This window comes from Adiantum capillus-veneris, chromosome 10 (genome assembly GCF_014529385.1).
Source record: "Adiantum capillus-veneris isolate H3 chromosome 10, ASM1452938v2, whole genome shotgun sequence".
Classification (NCBI taxonomy): Eukaryota; Viridiplantae; Streptophyta; class Polypodiopsida; order Polypodiales; family Pteridaceae; genus Adiantum; species Adiantum capillus-veneris.
The window spans coordinates 147,160,944-147,178,265 of NC_140940.1; the positions used below are offsets into that span (position 1 = coordinate 147,160,944).

General features: G+C 44.7%; 1 protein-coding gene across 2 annotated transcripts in view; it reads right to left on the reverse strand.

Moving 5' to 3' along the window:
- The window catches only part of LOC147449818 (tRNA synthetase beta subunit family protein), a 110,375-nt gene that overhangs the window by 40,859 nt on the left and 52,194 nt on the right, over positions 1-17,322 (reverse strand). The gene's annotated exons all lie outside the window — the stretch shown is intronic.

The window sequence follows — 17,322 nt, forward strand, 5'->3', positions numbered from 1 at the left end:
ATGCAGAGAAAGGAATTTTCCTCTAGATGCGGCATACACTGGCGTGCTAGGGGCAAAGAAACATATAGCAATGTACAAGAATCTGCATGTCTCAGCCCTCAATCTCAACCCACATGTATCTGGCATGATCATCTCTCCGGACAATGAGCACAAGCGATTGTAACTCCTCTCTAAATAGGACGCCCACTCCTCTTCAGCCTCTGCCCTTGTGCTCTGATCTTGTCTCTGCTTAACAAGATGTCTCCCACCTATATCAAGTCACATGCGGCATAAGTTGTCCCGGTGCCTGATGTGTCTCGAGTAAAAGACAATGTCTCTCCCCATAAAGCTGTCCTCAAATGCCCCTGCACATCCAGACGAAGTGACCCATTACAATTCCGTACTGTCATCTTTAGTGTCGTTCGATAGGACTCGCATCGGCGGAACGTCGCTCCAATATCACCATCCTTCCATCTTAGTAAAAAGCAATCTTACCTTTTTCTCTTGCCGCTCTAATATCCGGTATTACCTCCTGCATATGAGCAATCTACGAGAGAGTAAGGTCATCTCCAAGAAAGATGCCCATCTTCTTAAGAGTTGGTCTCTTCTTCAAAAAGTCCTTCGCTTCCATGGAGAGGAAAAGAAGGATAAGTGCCCTTTCCTATGAGGTTTTTCCATTGCTTCCACTTTTCTTATTGCCCACTCTCCAAGCCCTCATATGCGTCAGCTCATTAACCCCCACTATAGTCATGAGTTCTTTTACCTCTTCACCAACATTATCATCGTCTTTGAGGCCATATATCCTCACATTCAAGGCACGGACACGTTGCTCCTCTTCTAGTGGCAAGTTAATGATGGGTGTGGGGATTGTTTCCTTGTCTTTTCCTTTCTTGGCGATCTCGATCCATTTCTCAGCCTCGTCATCTTTCTCTTGGCTCTTTGTAATAACCTGTAACAAACTACTAACATGTCAAAGCCTAAAGAATGGAGCCAACTTACAGATGTGGCCGAGGGGCCTACACTGTCACAAAGTGATGACGTGGCTGCATGAGAGCAAAAACCCTAACCTAATTTTTGCCAGAAACCTAGCTGCTGAAACCCTAATTCTGGAAACCCTAACCCTAAAACTGCAGAAACCCTAACCATAAGGGCAACAAGGAGATTTCCGAAAATTGCGCTGGCTGATGACGTGGCAAGCTGTATGGATTTCCGTAAATTACGCTGGCAGCTTTTGGCATTGCCTTTTTGACCAGAAGCTTTTGAGTTTTAAAAGGCTTTTTACTGTAATCTGCTTTTGGGGCCTAGGGCCTTTAAATATGAGGTTAGGGCTCATTCTCTGGCATGCTTCCTGGAGAAGGTGCAGAGTCTGGAGTATCGGCTTGTACTGTGTTGATTCAATATAAAGAAATACCGAAAGGGGCGCCAAGGTTTGGGGCCAATACTCTCTGGGGTGGAATTCCGCCACTCTGTGTCGCGTGTTGTCTCTCTCTCTCTCCCAGTTCTGTTTTTATTGAAGTGCTAAAGGTCTGTCCAGCCTGTTCTTTTCTATTGGCACGTGGTGCCCGTCTTGTGACATAGCCTCCACCCACAGAGTCGTCGTTTCTTTGTGCTGCTCCTCCCCTTCTTTGATGGCCCGTATTTGTTCTTTGATCGTGTTGAGTCCGTCAACTATTAAGGGTTGAAGCTCTCCCTCTTCGAGAGTGTTGTGATCGCACCTCTGCAAGTTCCTTCTTGAGTCACGCTATCTCCTCATCTTGGGCCATCACCCGATCCTTAGGTGTGTTTATCGTGCTTGCCTAAACCGACACGCGTTCTTCCAGGTTGCGATTATCTTGTTAACAATCTCGCCCATTTGTTCTTTTGCATGGCATCCTCCAAAGGGTCGTCCTCGCCATTTTGCTTCTTCATGTTTGACAACTGCAATAGAGGGAGAGAGTTCTTCAGAGAGCGAAATCCACACTATGTAAATAGGTGTTTCCACAATATGCATACATGCTCATTCCGTATTCGTTTACATAGAGGTGTTCCCACATCATGTATACATGTGCATTCCACACCTGTCTACAATCTATCCAATTTTGAGACCTGTTTCTGAAATTTCTATTTTTTCTAGCTTGCAAAGATTCCTGAATTTCTGAAAATTCTGAAATCCCACAAATTCTGCAGCTAAATTCTGAATTCCTGAAAAATTCTGAAGCTTTCCCCTAAAAAATCTCCTCCGACCGCCGGTGGGGGGGGAAGGCAGGAGAGAGAGAGAGAGAGAGAGAGAGAGATATGAAATGAAATCAAATGATATATTAACGTCTTCGAAAAGGCCAAAATGACCTATGAGACCAAACTATTACAAACAGTGAATCTGATACCATGTCTGGGTACAAAAAAGAGGGGGGATACTAAAGTGAAACTAGAGGCTTGGATCCTCTGTTGTAATCTCCGTCGATGTTGTGAAGCTCCTCTCCTAAGTCGTGGGCATCTCGACCTCCCTAGCTCTGATGCTCGATCAATGAGAGTATCGCGAGTGTGAGTATGAGCTGAGCTTTGCACTGGTGGCTGCTACCACACACATATCAAGCATAGAAGTTTTCTCGTGTACTCTCATGTACAACCTTCTCTAGCCAAATTCTCTATGAAAAGAGGAGATACGATTGCTTAACTACTCCTTTGAGAATCATGAACCATGCTCTCACCTTGCTACATAGAGCTACATCAAGTCACTATGGGTTCCATCTGAAAAGGCTTCAAGATATAGTTACAATAGCTGAGGTAAATCAACCAATTCAGACTCTTCCATCCATTTAGCATCCAAAGATGGATAGTTCTTGAAATTCACCAAATAGCGTCTCACACCCTTTCCTCTGACCTTCCTTTCCTTATGTGCCAATATTTGTTCAAGAACAAGAATCTCATCCATTTCTTCCACTTTGGGTTGTTCCTCATCAAGAAATTCTATGGCACATCACCAACAAAGGGCCTTAGATGGCTGATATGAAAAGCATTATGTATTTTCTAGCCTTCTAGTAACTTCAACCTGTAAGCTACATTGTTGATATTTTCCAAAATCTGGAAAGGACCATTATATCGCATAGTGAGCTTTGGAAACAAACGTTCATTGCCTTTCCTATCCCTTAACTTGGCCTATTCAAAGTGCAAAAGTACCCAATCAACAAGTGAAAACACAAGTTCACGACAGTGACGATCAGCAGCTTTCTTTTGTTTAGCTTGAGTCTTCTCAAGAGCAATCTTTATGTTTCTGTAAGTTTCATCCATGTCTTGCACATACTTGTCTGCCTCAAAATATCTTGTCCTTAGTTTGCAAAATGGGTGGGACTTTCTTCCCTCATTCCACTATCTCAAATGGTGCCTTGCATGTTGATGTAGGCACAATGTTATTGTAAGCACATTCAACCAATGGGAGATGGTGTTCCCAAGTTGCCTTGTGCTCTGACACATAACATTTGAGCAAAACCAGGACATTAGAATTTGCCTCTTCTAACTCTCCACCAATTTGTGGATGAAACGAAGATGAGAACTTTCGCGTAGTGCCCATGTTCTCAAACAATGCCTTCCCCAAAAGACTCGTCATACGCAGATCCTTGTCACTAACAATTTACTGAGGCATCCCGTGATACTTAAGGATATTGCTCCTGAATATCTTGGCCATGAGTACCGGCTTTATCTTCTTCCTAACAGCAATGAAATGGGCTTGCTTATTGAACCTACAAATGATGGTCTAAATCCCATCATTACATGTGTGCGTTCTTGAAAGATCAAAGATAAAATCCATCACTATGCTTTCCCATGGCCTATCATAGATCGACAATGACTGCAGAAGAATGTCTCAACCCCTTTCACTGTCGCATCAATTCCACGATGCCCAACATATGGTGGAGCATGACTTTCCATCAAAACCTTTGGCCGTAATTGTTTAGTAACCCATAACGTTCTATGCATCATGAGAAAGTCATTCTTAAGCATTTAGTATTCATGATGTTGTCCATCAACAAGCTAATCATACATCCTTGGAAAATCTGAATCTTCAGCATATTTTGTCTTCATTTCGTCTAATTCACAATGGTACTGAATTGACACTGCCGAAACTTGGGGCTTTCGTGACAACACATCAGCCACCACATTCTTTTTCCCTTCCACATGCACTTTCCCTTGTAGTGCATGGAGTGGAGAAGCAATCTCAGCAAAATTTCGAATGAACCTCCTGTAGTAGGAACATAAGCCTAGAAAGCTTCGGATGTCATGTAATTGCTTCCCCTTTGGCGGGATCCATATGTACCCCATCCTTTGAAACCATGTGCCCAAGGAAATAAATCTCTTCCCAAAAGAATTCACTCTTCTTCACATTAATGCGTAGCTTGTTCTTGCGTAGCTCATTGAAAATGCGGTCAAGTGATCCCTATGCTCCTCTTCAGACTTTGAATAGACAATCATGTCATTAAAGAATGTACCCACGAAGTTTCTATGTGGTCTAAATATTATGTCCATCATTCTATTGAACGTGGCAGAAACATTTGTGAGACTGAATGGCATGACAAGAAACTCATAGAGACCAAATGTTGTTATGAGCGCATTCTTATGGACATCTTCTGGCCTAATGCGTATCTGATGGTACCCACTCTTTAGATCTGTCCTAGTAAACAATGACGCTCCCTCAAAGACGATCAAATATGTCATCTATCCTCGGTATGGGGAACTTGTTCTTGACGTTATTCTTATTCAAAGCACGGTAGTCAATTCACATGCGCCATGAACCATCCTTCTTCTGCACTAGGAGTACACACGAACAAAAAAGTGATGAACTGGGCTGAATCAGCCCCTTCTTTAAAAGCTTGATGACCTGACTCATAATCTCGTTCTGGTGGGCTGTACTAACCCTGTATGTTTGTCTATTCGGTAGACTAGAACCTAACACAAGATCTATGGTATGATCCTCGGGTCTCTCAGGAGGTAACTCCCCTGGCAAAGAGTCCGAAATACAATAACTGAAACCACTCAAAAAGTTGACCTATCTTTATCTAAGATAGACAAATTTAATAAACCTTCACGTACTTCTTTTGCAAAGATCAAGTATGCAGAAAGATGATTCTTTATTACAGATGAAATACCAGAAGCAAAAACAACTGGGACAGACTCGCCTCTAAGCTTTACATCAAGGACACGAGTCTTTCCTCTATGTACAAGGGTAATCTTTTTATTGTAAGTATCCACCCTGGCATGCAACCTGTAACACCATGGGATACCCAATAACAAATCACAACCCTCAAGTGGCATAACATGAAATTCTTTCGTATCCACATACTCTGAATGTGCAGACGAAGCATCCCCAAAATGGGAATAACAGGCTCTGGATGACCTCGCCATGCCAAACCTGCTTCACTTGTCATATCCATCAGAGTTACCGGGGAACGCCCCCTAGCCCCCGTTCCGGGGCGCAGTTCCCTTCCCGAACGTTCCGAAACGTCTCGGAACGTCAGACGTTCCGTGTGGCCAATGCAAACCGGAACGGTCGTTCCGGAACGTTCCGGAATGCCCTTGGAACGGCCAACGGCTACAAACAAATTTGGCAAAAATTGAAAAAATTGAAGTAAATGTTTGGGCTTCTTTTTGACGTGTGCAAGGCCTCAAGGACTCATAAAATGCACCCCCCTCCCCCTTTCTCTCCACAAGCTAATCCTCAAGGCTCAAGCTCTCTCCCTCTCACACTCTCAAGATCTCTCCCTCTCAAGACTCACTCTCTCAAGGCTCAAGGCTTCAAGCCTTCAAGCTCTCTTCCTCTCCCTCCCACTCTCTCAAATCTCTCCCTCTCCCTCACTCTCTCTCTCTCTCTCTCTCTCTCACACATCATCTAGTCATAGCAAGGTTGAATGGTCTTCAAAACGAGTTTTTTGTGAGTATTAGAGTCAAAGCACTCTAATACTCCTTGTATTTAAACACAAGGAGCTAAAAAATGCACTATTTGGGTGTTTTTTATACCTCCCGTTCCGCGCCGTTCCCGTTTCGGACCCCTAGCCGTTCCCCCGTTCCCCGGGGATCCCGTCGCCGTTCCCGTTCCGTGTTCCGGGTAACTATGATACCCATCTCCTCTGCACGAATGCCCAACTTTGATGCCAATTCTGGTGATATGAAATTTGCACGGGTTGACTCTCCAGAGGATGGTCACAAGCTCCACATGTTGCCAAAAGGCCACTAAGTACTAGCCAACTACGCATTGTTGTAGCTCTATGTGCAGCTAGCCACTGGAACAAGTGACTTGCCGCCGCTGTCTGGAGTCCCACAACCTCGCCCAGCTGTGAGACCTCCTCCTGCCAATGTAGTGTTGCAGGAGGACAAGCCTCTCTCCGTGCTGCCAATATGTGACGCCCCAGTCAAACAGTGTACTGAAAGAAAGGGATCCCAGGGTGGTCGAATGAAGAGAAGGAGTCTCTCCAAAACCACTCTCTAGGATCCCACTGCACTCGTGCCAGAGGGAAGCTCTCACAAGCCCAAAGCCTCCAATGGCCTGTCTCAAGATCTGTTGGGTCAAGATCGATGACACAAGTACTCCCACAAATGCCTACTACTCGAATTCTTTGAAAACAGCACTCTGCAACTTGTGGAGCCTCGACTGAGACTCTATGTAGTCAACCCTCGGCCTAGATACCAAAGAACATGGAGGGTATGGACTCTAAGCAAGCACGAACTGCAATGAGGACCTCCAACCGCGTGAAGGCCCCCATCCATCGGGGAGCTCTTGTCTCTAGAGGAGTAAACCACTCAGCTAGTAGAACCTCTGTGATGTCCTCGCACATGCTCTGCACCCCTCTCATGCCCTGTAGTTGGATGCTTTGTACCTCCTCGCGCAAACCTGAGAACTGAAGTTAATCGCCTAGAGTGCGTGTTGGACCCTCTACCATGGGACCCCAAGACTCCAAAAGCAGGCACCGGTGAGGGTAATAACCTCCCCGTACATATGCATTTTCAGCACTGGTTATGTGCTGTTTTTGGACTGTTTTTTAGCCATATGGATGCCAGAAGCATTGGGAACAGTGCCCCACTGTTAGAGGACAGTAATGGGGGTGTTTAGGGCTGAAAACAAGTAAAAAACCAGTAATTACAGAGAGCTGTAATTACTGTTTTTGAGCTGAAAACAGAGGGTTTATGCCATTGGAAGCGAGACCCGGCATGGGGGTTTGTTCTAAGCAAGTTTTGGAGCCGTTATGCGGCCGAAATTTTGTTAGAACAAGTGCCATCTAGTTGGATACATGTGAAGATCCCGAGGACTCAGCTTTGTAACTTTGTACCTCTTTAAGAATAAAGAAATACCGAAAGGGACGCCAATTTTTGGGGCCAACACATTGTCGGCGTCTGCTCAGAGCGCTCTAGCTTCCGAGCCGTGTGTGTTTGAAGTGTCAATTCCCGTTACAAGTTTTATTTGCAAAGTTTCTTTGTGTTTTAAAGTCTAAAGTAAAGTTTCAGGTGAAAGCCTACATTTACCGCCCTACGGGCCGGTTTTAGCCAATGTGTATCCAATCATACTAGTACGGTAGTTTCTAGGCTCCATAGGAGATAGGCACAATAATAGACAGTCTCCACGTGTCAGGTACACCTCACACATGACACGATTGAACAGAACTGCAAGAACCTCTGCCTACATATCTCTAGCATGTATAAAGTGCTATACCGGTAGACCATCATGCTCATATGCCATCCTCATTCTCATCCTCTCTATGACCATCTTTACCATCTCAGTGGTAAAGAAGGTACTCGTAGATGGGCATGCCTCACGAGGATCTGGACCGTGTATAAGGATGTTGCATACTGACCCCACACATCAGGGGAGTGCTCATGGACGAGACGCCACACCTCCCCTGAGTCTCTACTCAAGAACAGCTAGTATAAGCCTCGCTCTATCTCAGCTAGGAACGCTCGCTTCTTCCGTCGCAAAAGGCACCAAAAAGCTATTGGAGATTGTTTGTGATTGATGACTCCTGGGAGAAGATCTCTCTGAAGCTGTATTCTCATCTCTCTGTTCTCCTCGTCATACCAACTGTTATGAGGCATGCTCCCAGAACATCATCTTTGGTAAGGCTGAGTGTGTGGGATATGCCTCTATGGTTGCATCATGCAATGTCTCAATCAATAGAGTGGTGATCTCCTCCATTGAGAGTCCTAGCCTGTTGATGTGCATAGACGATCATAGATCTCCTCTGTATAAACAGAGTCAGTCTCTTGTGTAAATGTAAAGCGGGTATGTGTCCTCCCTTCTGACACCTGAGTTGTAATGTACTAAAAGGAGACCGAAAATGTCAAGAGAGCATGGTCCATTGCTATATAGACCCACTGGTTTGGGTCCTAGTATGAGATCCTAAATGCAGGGGATGAAGCTTTGGTTGTGCCATGACATAGTCCACTGTGCTAGCCCCATGCCTATGTGAAAAGCAAGTAAACCCATCTAATGTGGGAAATAGCTGTAGGCCATTATGTATGGCCAATCCATGTGAGGCCCCCATTCCCATCAGATATTTCCCGTACTCAATGTACTCCTCATCCTGTGAGCGTCTGTCAAGACCCATATCACTGCTATCTAGCTCTCTCGGTATCTCATCTGAGGTATCATAAAAAATTGTTTGATAATTTCTCATACGGGCATTAAAGTCCCCCAAAAGAATGATGTCACTATCGTTGGTGGAAAACTCCCATATGCCCTCGACTAATACCCAGAAAGAGGACTAATACCGAGAAAGGGGACTGTCCTCTAGGTGCGGCATACACTTGATGTGCTAGGGGCAAAGTAACATATGGCAATGTACAAGAATCTGCCCGTCTCAGCCCTCAATCTCACCCACATGTACCTTGCTTGATCATCTCTCCAAACAATGTGCACAAGCGGCTGTAACTCCTCTTTGAATAGAACTCCTACTCATCCTAATCCTCTACCCTTGTGCTCTGATCTCGTCTCTGCTAGGTAAGTAGTCTCCCACATATATCCAGTCAGTTGTGGCATAAGCCACCCCGGTGTGTCATGTGTCTTTGAGTAAAAGACGATGTCTCTCCCCGTGAAGCTGTTCTCAAATGCCCTACATCAAGACGCAGTGACCCATTACAATTCCATATTGCCATCTTTAGTGTGGTCCCATAGGTCTCGCACTGTCATGCGGAGCGTCACTCCAATATCACCACCCTTCCGCGTCAATAAAAAGCAATCTTGCCTTCTTCCCTTGCCGCTCTAATATCCGGCATTACCTCTTGCATATGAGCAATGCGCGAGAGAGTGAGGTCATCTCCAAGAAAGATGCCCATCTTCTTAAGAGTTGGTCTCTTCTTCAAAAACCTTGCTTCCACTTTTCTTATTGCCCACTCTATAAGCCCTCGTATGCATTGGCTCATTGACCCCCATCATAGTCATGAGTTCTTTCACCGCTTCATAGACATTATCTTGGTCTTTGAGGCCAGGGATCCTCACTGTAAGGAACGCAAACGTCTCCTTTCCTACTGTCACAAAGTGATGACGTGGCTACCGACAGCAGAAACCCTAATTTCTGCCAGAAACCCTAAAATTCCTGCAAACCCTAATTTCTGCCAAAAACCCTAATTTTGCAGAAACCCTAATTTCTGGAAACCCTAATCCTAACTGCTGGCTGAAACCCTAAAATGGCTGGAAACCCTAAAAGCAGGCGGCCGTGCCACACGGCTGCAATGTACGGATATTTCCAGAAATCAGGGAGGTGAAAATAAAATAATAATAATAAATAAATAAATAAAATAAGAAAAAATTATTTCTTATATTTTTTTATTTTCACTTCCGTGATTTCCGGAAATATCCGTACACCAGAGCCGCGTGGCATGGCCGCCTGCTTTTAGGGTTTCGAGAAATTAGGGTTTCTGCTGTCGGTAGCCACGTCATCACTTTGTGACAGCTACTCTCTTACTGTCAAGTTAATGATGATAGGTGTGGGGGTTGTTTCCTTGCCTTTTCTTTTCTTAACAATCTCGATCCATTTCTCAACCCCATCCACTTTCTACTGAGTCTTTGTAATGACATCCGCCCACAAAGTCGTCATTTCTTTGTGCTGCTCCTCTCCTTCTTTCATGGCCCGCACTTGTTCTTTAATCGTGTTGAGCTCTTCAACTACTAAGAGTTGAAGCTCTCCCTCTTCGAGTACATTTCGTGATCGCAACTCTGCAAGCTCTTTCTTGAGTAATGTGATCTCATCTTCGGCCGTCAGATGATCCTCAAGCGTGGTTATCGTGCTTTCCTGTCACAAATTGGTGACGTGGCTGCCCAATACACACACACACACACACACCCACCCTACGGCTGAAAACAGGCCGCTGAAAATGTTTAGTGGCAGGCAACGTACGGACTAGCCAGTGAATTGCGATGCGAACTCTGGCTGGCTGATGACGTGGCAGCAACGCACGGAAAAGCAGATTGCATGGGCAGCTTTTATTCTACTCATAGTCAGCAAGAGAGAGAGGGAGCTTTAATTGGTTTGCTTTATCAAGCAAGGCTAGAAAGTCAAAGATGCTTTTATTTTTGAATGCTTTATTTGCCAAGCAATGGCTTGAGAGAGAAACTGCTTTATTTTTATGAAGCTTTTGATTTTCAGCTTTTGGGGCTCTGCTTTTAGCATCCCTTGTAAAACCTTTATAGGTGTGGTCACGCTTCCCACTTCTCAGAGCATCTGGACGAAGAGTCTGAGAGTGAGAGCCTCCCATTCCCTTGTACTTTGAGTTGCATATTAATAAAAAAAGAAATACCGAAAGGGGCGCCAGTCTTTGGGGCCAATATCTCTAGGCATGGAACTCCGCCGGGCCAGTGTTGAATCAAATTGTGGATTGTTTTGAAGTGAATTCCTGTCGTGTCGCGGTAGATTCTTGATTTGGAGTGTCCAAGTCAGAGCGCGACCGATTTTACTTCTACTTGGAAATCAGATCCTTTTTACACGGCACTTATGGCTTCAGACAGAGACCAGTCAACTTCCTCGGCATCCAGAGATGCGCGAAGAGATCACGAAGAAAATTCACGCAAGGAGTACGGCCCTCCTTGGCCTACTCCGGCAGAGCTTGAAGAGATGGAGCGTCGACGATTGATCGATGATGCAGGGAAGATGATGTTAAATTTTGCGAAGGACCCGAAATTGCAAAATTTATGACCCAGACCTCCTTCGATGAGGTGTATGCACAGTGGCAACAAACCACAGAACCACCCCCCAAACTGGTACTCAAGAAACCTCCTACTCCAAGGATGTTTACTGAGCAAGAATTAGAAGAGGTGGTTGATGCACGGATTTCTCAGCTTTTTGACGTGCAGAACAAAACTGAAAAGCACGTCAAAAAGTAGAAGAAAGTAACTGACTTCCCGGGTTATTTGGGTCGTCAATCTACTTTTGCCTCGACAAGAAAGCAGAAGAAGCGTGTGCGGTTTGAAGAACTACCTACTTCTTCTTCTTCTTCTTCTTCGAGTTTCTCTAGGTCTTCCGATTTGAGCGAAGAAGACAGAAAAGGCAAAAAGCGAAGCAAAAAGCAACGCTTCACAAAGGGCAAGAAAAAGGCAAAGAAGTCTAAATCTCGCCCATTTTCAGACAATTCTACAGAGGACTCGTCTTCGGATAGTTCGAACTCTGATGATAGTAGATTTTATGCAAGGAAGAAGAATTTCTACAAAGCCAACCAGTATGACTTTCTGGAAGATAAAAGCAAGAAAGTTCGAGAGTTCAAAGAAAGTGGACAGTCAATTAAATTTGACACGTTTTCTGGTTTTCGAGATGCTTCGAAGGCTTTGGCCTTCATACAGCAGTTTGACATAGCTTTCTCTGGAGGGCGTTACTTAGAGCACTCTACGATTCGGAGGGCTACCTCTTACTTCAAGGGAAATGCTCAAACTTGGTGGTCCACGCTTCTATTGAACAAGAAAGCGCTAGTTAAATGGCTGAAATTTAAAAGGCTTCTCTTTCTTCCTGATTGACTCAGGAGTACGAACGTGACATACGAACTGCTTGGAATTCCTAAAGAGATCCGAGATCACTGCTTAGAGCAAAAGTCAGATTCTATTCAGGAATTGATGAGTCGTGCGAAACGGGGTTTTGCCATTCACTCAGGCAGTTTGACCTACCCCACAGATGAAATCATGACGCAACGAACCGAACAGACTTCTAACAATGAAAGTAGAAAGAAGAAGAGTAACCCAGAACAGTAAGAAAAGGATGCACGACCCGAGTTCACACTTCGAGAGAGAGCTCTCTGTATCAAAGAGGGGAAGTGCTTTGGATGCGGGGAAACTGGGCATATCCCTGCAAAGTGCCCTAAAAAGGCACTGAATGAACAAGCAAAGCTGGTACCACATTGCGTGGGGCCCGAACCGAATCAAATGAATGAAAGTACAAAACTTTGCCGCTTTTAACGCAAAATGAAAGATCAGGAAGCCCTCTTTTTCTTTGATGAAGGAGCCAAGGCCAACTCCTTTTGGTGGCTCGATTTGGAATTACGCCCGACAGGCTGAGGCCACAGGCGGAGGTAGTTCTACCGATGGGATGTTACCATTATACCGATCATTGGCAAACTTCGTTTGCAATGTCAGGGGTGTTTAGGGTACGAGGATTTCTACGTAATTCACTTGAGAGGTTGTGACGTCCGGATGGGATGTTACCATTATACCGATCATTGGCAAACTTCGTTTGCAATGTCAGGGGTGTTTAGGGCACGAGGATTTCTACGTAATTCACTTGAGAGGTTGTGACGTCCTACTCGAAATCCCTTGGTACCAGAGGAACAACGTCATGGTTGTCTACCGAGCCGAGAAAGCGAACCTGACAAATGAAGGGCACAAACATTGTACTTGATGAAATTCAGTTTCTTTACCTTCCAAAAAAGACTGAATGATGATTGAAGGTCGAATATGTTTTGACCTCGAAAAAGAACGCCAAGATTTTCTCCACACTCATGCCAATTGCTTTTCAGAGGGCCTGCCAATCGAGTTGCCACCAGGTCGTCCTGAGGATCATACCATTGATCTGATACCTAGAACCATCATAGCACAAATGCATTGGTCGATATAGGAGCTCGAGTAAATGCAGTCAATTATTCCACGTACAAGAAAGCAACAAGTCAAGCCTTGACAGCACCGAACCGGCCACCTTACCGTGTGAGCCGAGATACACGGTAAGGTTGCTTACCCCTTTGCATTTTTTGACACAGAAAGGAGTCCCTTTCTTGTGGGGACCCACAGAGGTGACTGCCTTTCAGACATTGAAAGAGAATTTGACTACAGAACCAGTTTTTGACTTTGCCGGATTTGCAGAAGTCGTTTGTAGTATCTTGCAATACTTGTGGTCGTAGTTTGAATGAGGTCTTAAGCAAGAAGGCCATGTCATTGCCTACGAGAGCCGATTGTTTTCAAGGCCGAAATTGACTGTACAGATATGTGAGAAATAGCTTTTGGCGGTTATCCATGATCTTACTCACTGGCGACATTACCTACTCGGAGCCGATTTTACGGTTTTCGCAGATGGTTGGAGTTTACGCTACTTCTTGTCACAGAAGCAGCTATCGGAAAAGCAGATGCGGTGGACAAACATCTTGTCACATGTTTACTTCCGGATTGTCCATGTGTAGGGACAGAAGAAATTGGTGGCAGATACTTTGTCCCGGGAGCCGTTGGTTCTGGCTACTTCCATGATACATCCTAGAAGCTTCAAGGATATGGTCGGTTAGTACGCCACAGATACAGATTTTGCAGACGTATTCAGTAGAATACAGAATGGGGAGGTAGTAGCGGAATATTCCTTTCGGGATGGCTACTTGATGAAGAACACAATGTTGTGCATTACACAGCCGTTGAGGGAAAAGGTTCTAACCGAAGGCCACTGCAGACCTTTTAAGGGTCACCGCGGCATTGTTACCACCTTGAAAGGTGTGGAGAAATATTTTGTTTGGGCCGAGACTCAAGAAGGACGTGGACGATTTTGTACGCACTTGCTTGGTATGCCAGAAAGTCAAGTTTTGACAAGCATAAAGCACAGGGATTGTTATAGCCTTTACCCATACCCACCCGCCCCTGGAAAAGTATTGAAATGGATTTCATTTTTGATCTCCGGCAAACTCAGTGTGGGCACGATTGTTTATGACCTAGATCTTCAGATTACATGGTATACTTGAGATGATTGTCTCCGACAGGGACCCCAGGTTCATGAGTTTGTTTTAAGAGGCTCTTTGGGAGAACATTGGCACGCGGTTGCAGTTCTTGTCATCATTCCACCCACAGACTAACGGGCAATCAAGTTGCTAATTCAGTAGTACTGGATATGTTGAAGTCTTCTTTGTTGAATCAAAAGACTACATGGGAAAGGTTTTTACCTTTGGTGGAATATGCCTACAGAAACACGATTAACTCTTTAATGGGGAAAGTGCCATTTTTGAGATTATTGAATTTGCTACGAAGGTTTCACCCTTCCTTAGCACGAAAGACAAGATTTTTCTTTGAAGCCAACCAATTCACGAGGGACTTGGACTTGGTCCGAAAGGCTTTGGAAAAATCTTGAGAAAAGGCAGCAGATTGACATCGTCGCGATTGGGTGCTCTTACCTTTTGAGAAGGCACGCCTGAGAAAGAAAAAGGGAAAGGAGAGGCTTTTTCCAAAACTTAGTATGCGCTACTACGGACCTTTCAAGATCTCCAAAGAGATAAATGATGTCTCCTTTGGACTAAAGCTGCCCGATACTTGAAGAATTCACAATGTTTTTCATGTGAGTCTCTTGAAGCCTTTTGAAGGCAATGTGCCCGATGATAACAAGCCAAATGAGCAACCCGAAGTGGACGAAAACGAGCAGATACTCGTTCAAGAACAGAAATTGGCACAGAAAGAAAGAAGGTAAAGCGAAACCACGGTTCTTGGTTAAATTCAAGACCTACTCCGCATTGGATGCGAAGTGAATGGAGGAGGAGAACTTGGCAAATACTCCTCGGAATGTGAATCTTTACCTTGAAGCTTTTGGTTTAGCATAGTCTATTCCAAATGGAACCCCGAACTCAGCTTGGCCGGAAATCTGGTGCAGCGAGTATGCACAAGAGGGGAGTTACTCCGCTCCTTTGTCAACAGATGCCTCAATTTTTGATACTAGAGTCATTGATGTCTCTTTGAGCTTCAAGGGAATTGAGAGCTGACAGTATTCTTTATGAACTGAAATTCCCGAACATGATACCGACTTGTTCTTGACTTATTAAAGTGTAGGAACTGATAGACAAAATGCCTGCAGCATTTTGGTCTGAACGATCTCGATAGACATGGTTGCAATAGGGATTAGTCAATCGGGCATCTATGGGGTCCTGAGTGGATCTAGATGCGATTGCTGATTGCATTGCCGATAAATCATGGTCTGAGATCCGAATGAATGTTGAATGTGATTTGTCCTATGATGTCAAGTGATGTCCTGTGATGTCGTGTGATGTGACTGTCGATTGGTACATGTGCTAGATGTGTGTTCCTAGTGCGTCGGTACTAACAGTCAATGTCTGCTAAGACAGTTTATGGCCTCTGTTTGTGTTGCAGGCGTAATCGAGGGCGATTACCATGCTTTCAAGAGGGGGGTATGTCACAAACTGGTGACGTGGCTGCCCGGTATACACACATACACGCCCTGCGGCGAAAAACAGGCCGCTGAAAATGCTGACGTGGCACGCAGCGTACGGACTGGCCCGTGAATTGTGGCGTGAACTCTGGCTAGCTGATGACGTGGCAGCAACGTACAAAAAAGAAAATTGCATGGGCAGCTTTTAGTCTACGTAGAGTCAGCGAGAGAGAGAGAGAGAGAGAGAGAGAGAGAGAGGGAGCTTTAATTGATTTGCTTTATCAAGCAAGGCTAGAAAGTCAAAGATGCTTTTGTTTTTCAATGCTTTATTTGCTAAACAATGGCTTGAGAGAGAAACTGCTTTATTTTTATAAAGCATTTGATTTCAGCTTTTGGGGCTCTTCTTTTAGCATCCCTTGTAAAACCTTTATAAGTGTGGTCTGGCTTCCCACTTCTCAGAGCATCTGGACGCAGAGTCTGAGAGTGAGAGCCTCCCACTCCCTTGTACTTTGAGTTGGAGATTAATACAAAAAGAAATATCGAAAGGGGCGCCAGTCTTTGGGGCCAATATCTCTAGGCACGGAACTCCGCCGGGCCAATGTTGAATCAAATTGTAAACTGTTTTGAAGTGAATTCTTGTCGTGTCGCGGTAGATTCTTGACTTGGAGTGTCCAAGTCTATTACATTTCCTGGGCCGATACACATTCTTCGAGTGCCTTTTATTGTACCTAGAAAATTGTGATTAATCTTGTTAATTGTCTCGCCCATTTCTTCTTTGCATTTTTGAATGGCATCCTCTAGAGAATCGTCCTTGTCAATTTCCGAGAGAGAGAGAGAGAGAGAGAGAGAGAGAGAGAGAGAGAGAGAGAGAGAGAGAGAGAGATCATTTTACATCTATTAAAGGCCAAAGTTGGACTATGAGACAAATCAAGTGTACATGTGTGTGTCCTCCATATATCAGGAAAGGACAAAAGTACAAAGTAACAAAATGTGCATTAGAATGGGTAGTCGACTAGAAAATTCAATGAATGGAAAGGTACTGCAATGTAATGCGCAAGAGGATGGAGTTCTCTGGCTAGGGGCTCTGGTCGGTTGCAGATCCACCTCCCCCCCCCAAAACCCCGTCCCTTTTCCCCCTCTTTCCTAATGCCTGTCTCAGCACCCTTTGCCTCTGTTTTCTTTTCGTTCAGTTAGGGTTCTTCTTTTGCTTTCTTGTTTGTTTTCTATTGCTAGGGCATTTTCTTTTGAAATGTGGTTGTGTAGATGACAATTGTTTTCTGTTTTTTTTCCTGGTTCTTATTGTTTTGTTTGGTTTGGGTTGAAGTTCTCTCTCCCGAGTTTGTTGGAGACATAGTCGCAGGTTATTGGTGGTTGTGTGAGTGGTGGCTGTAGCCTGTGAGTGGGTAGGACCCTTTCTTCAACAATTGGTCCTCTTCCTCATATTTGTTTTTGTCGGTGGTTGAAGCTCTCCTGGATTAGATGTAGCCTGCTCTTTAGCGAAGATATTTGCAGCCTGCTGGATTGGATCTTTGGCAAAGCATGGAATCTGATATTGGAAATCCTTCCGCAAAGTTTTCACCCTCTCATCATATCGGGTAGCCTATCTCTCCTGCTGCTCTTCTGTACATTCGTCCTTTACTCCTCTCCATTCAGCTTTTTGTTTGTATCTCCCTGTTTTGTCACCCTACATCCCTTGTAGTTTTCCCCCAAGGTTTGTTATCCTGCTAATCGCAGAGGGGGGTTTTAAATATCAGCTATCTGTAATGCGTTCGGAATTTGACGTATT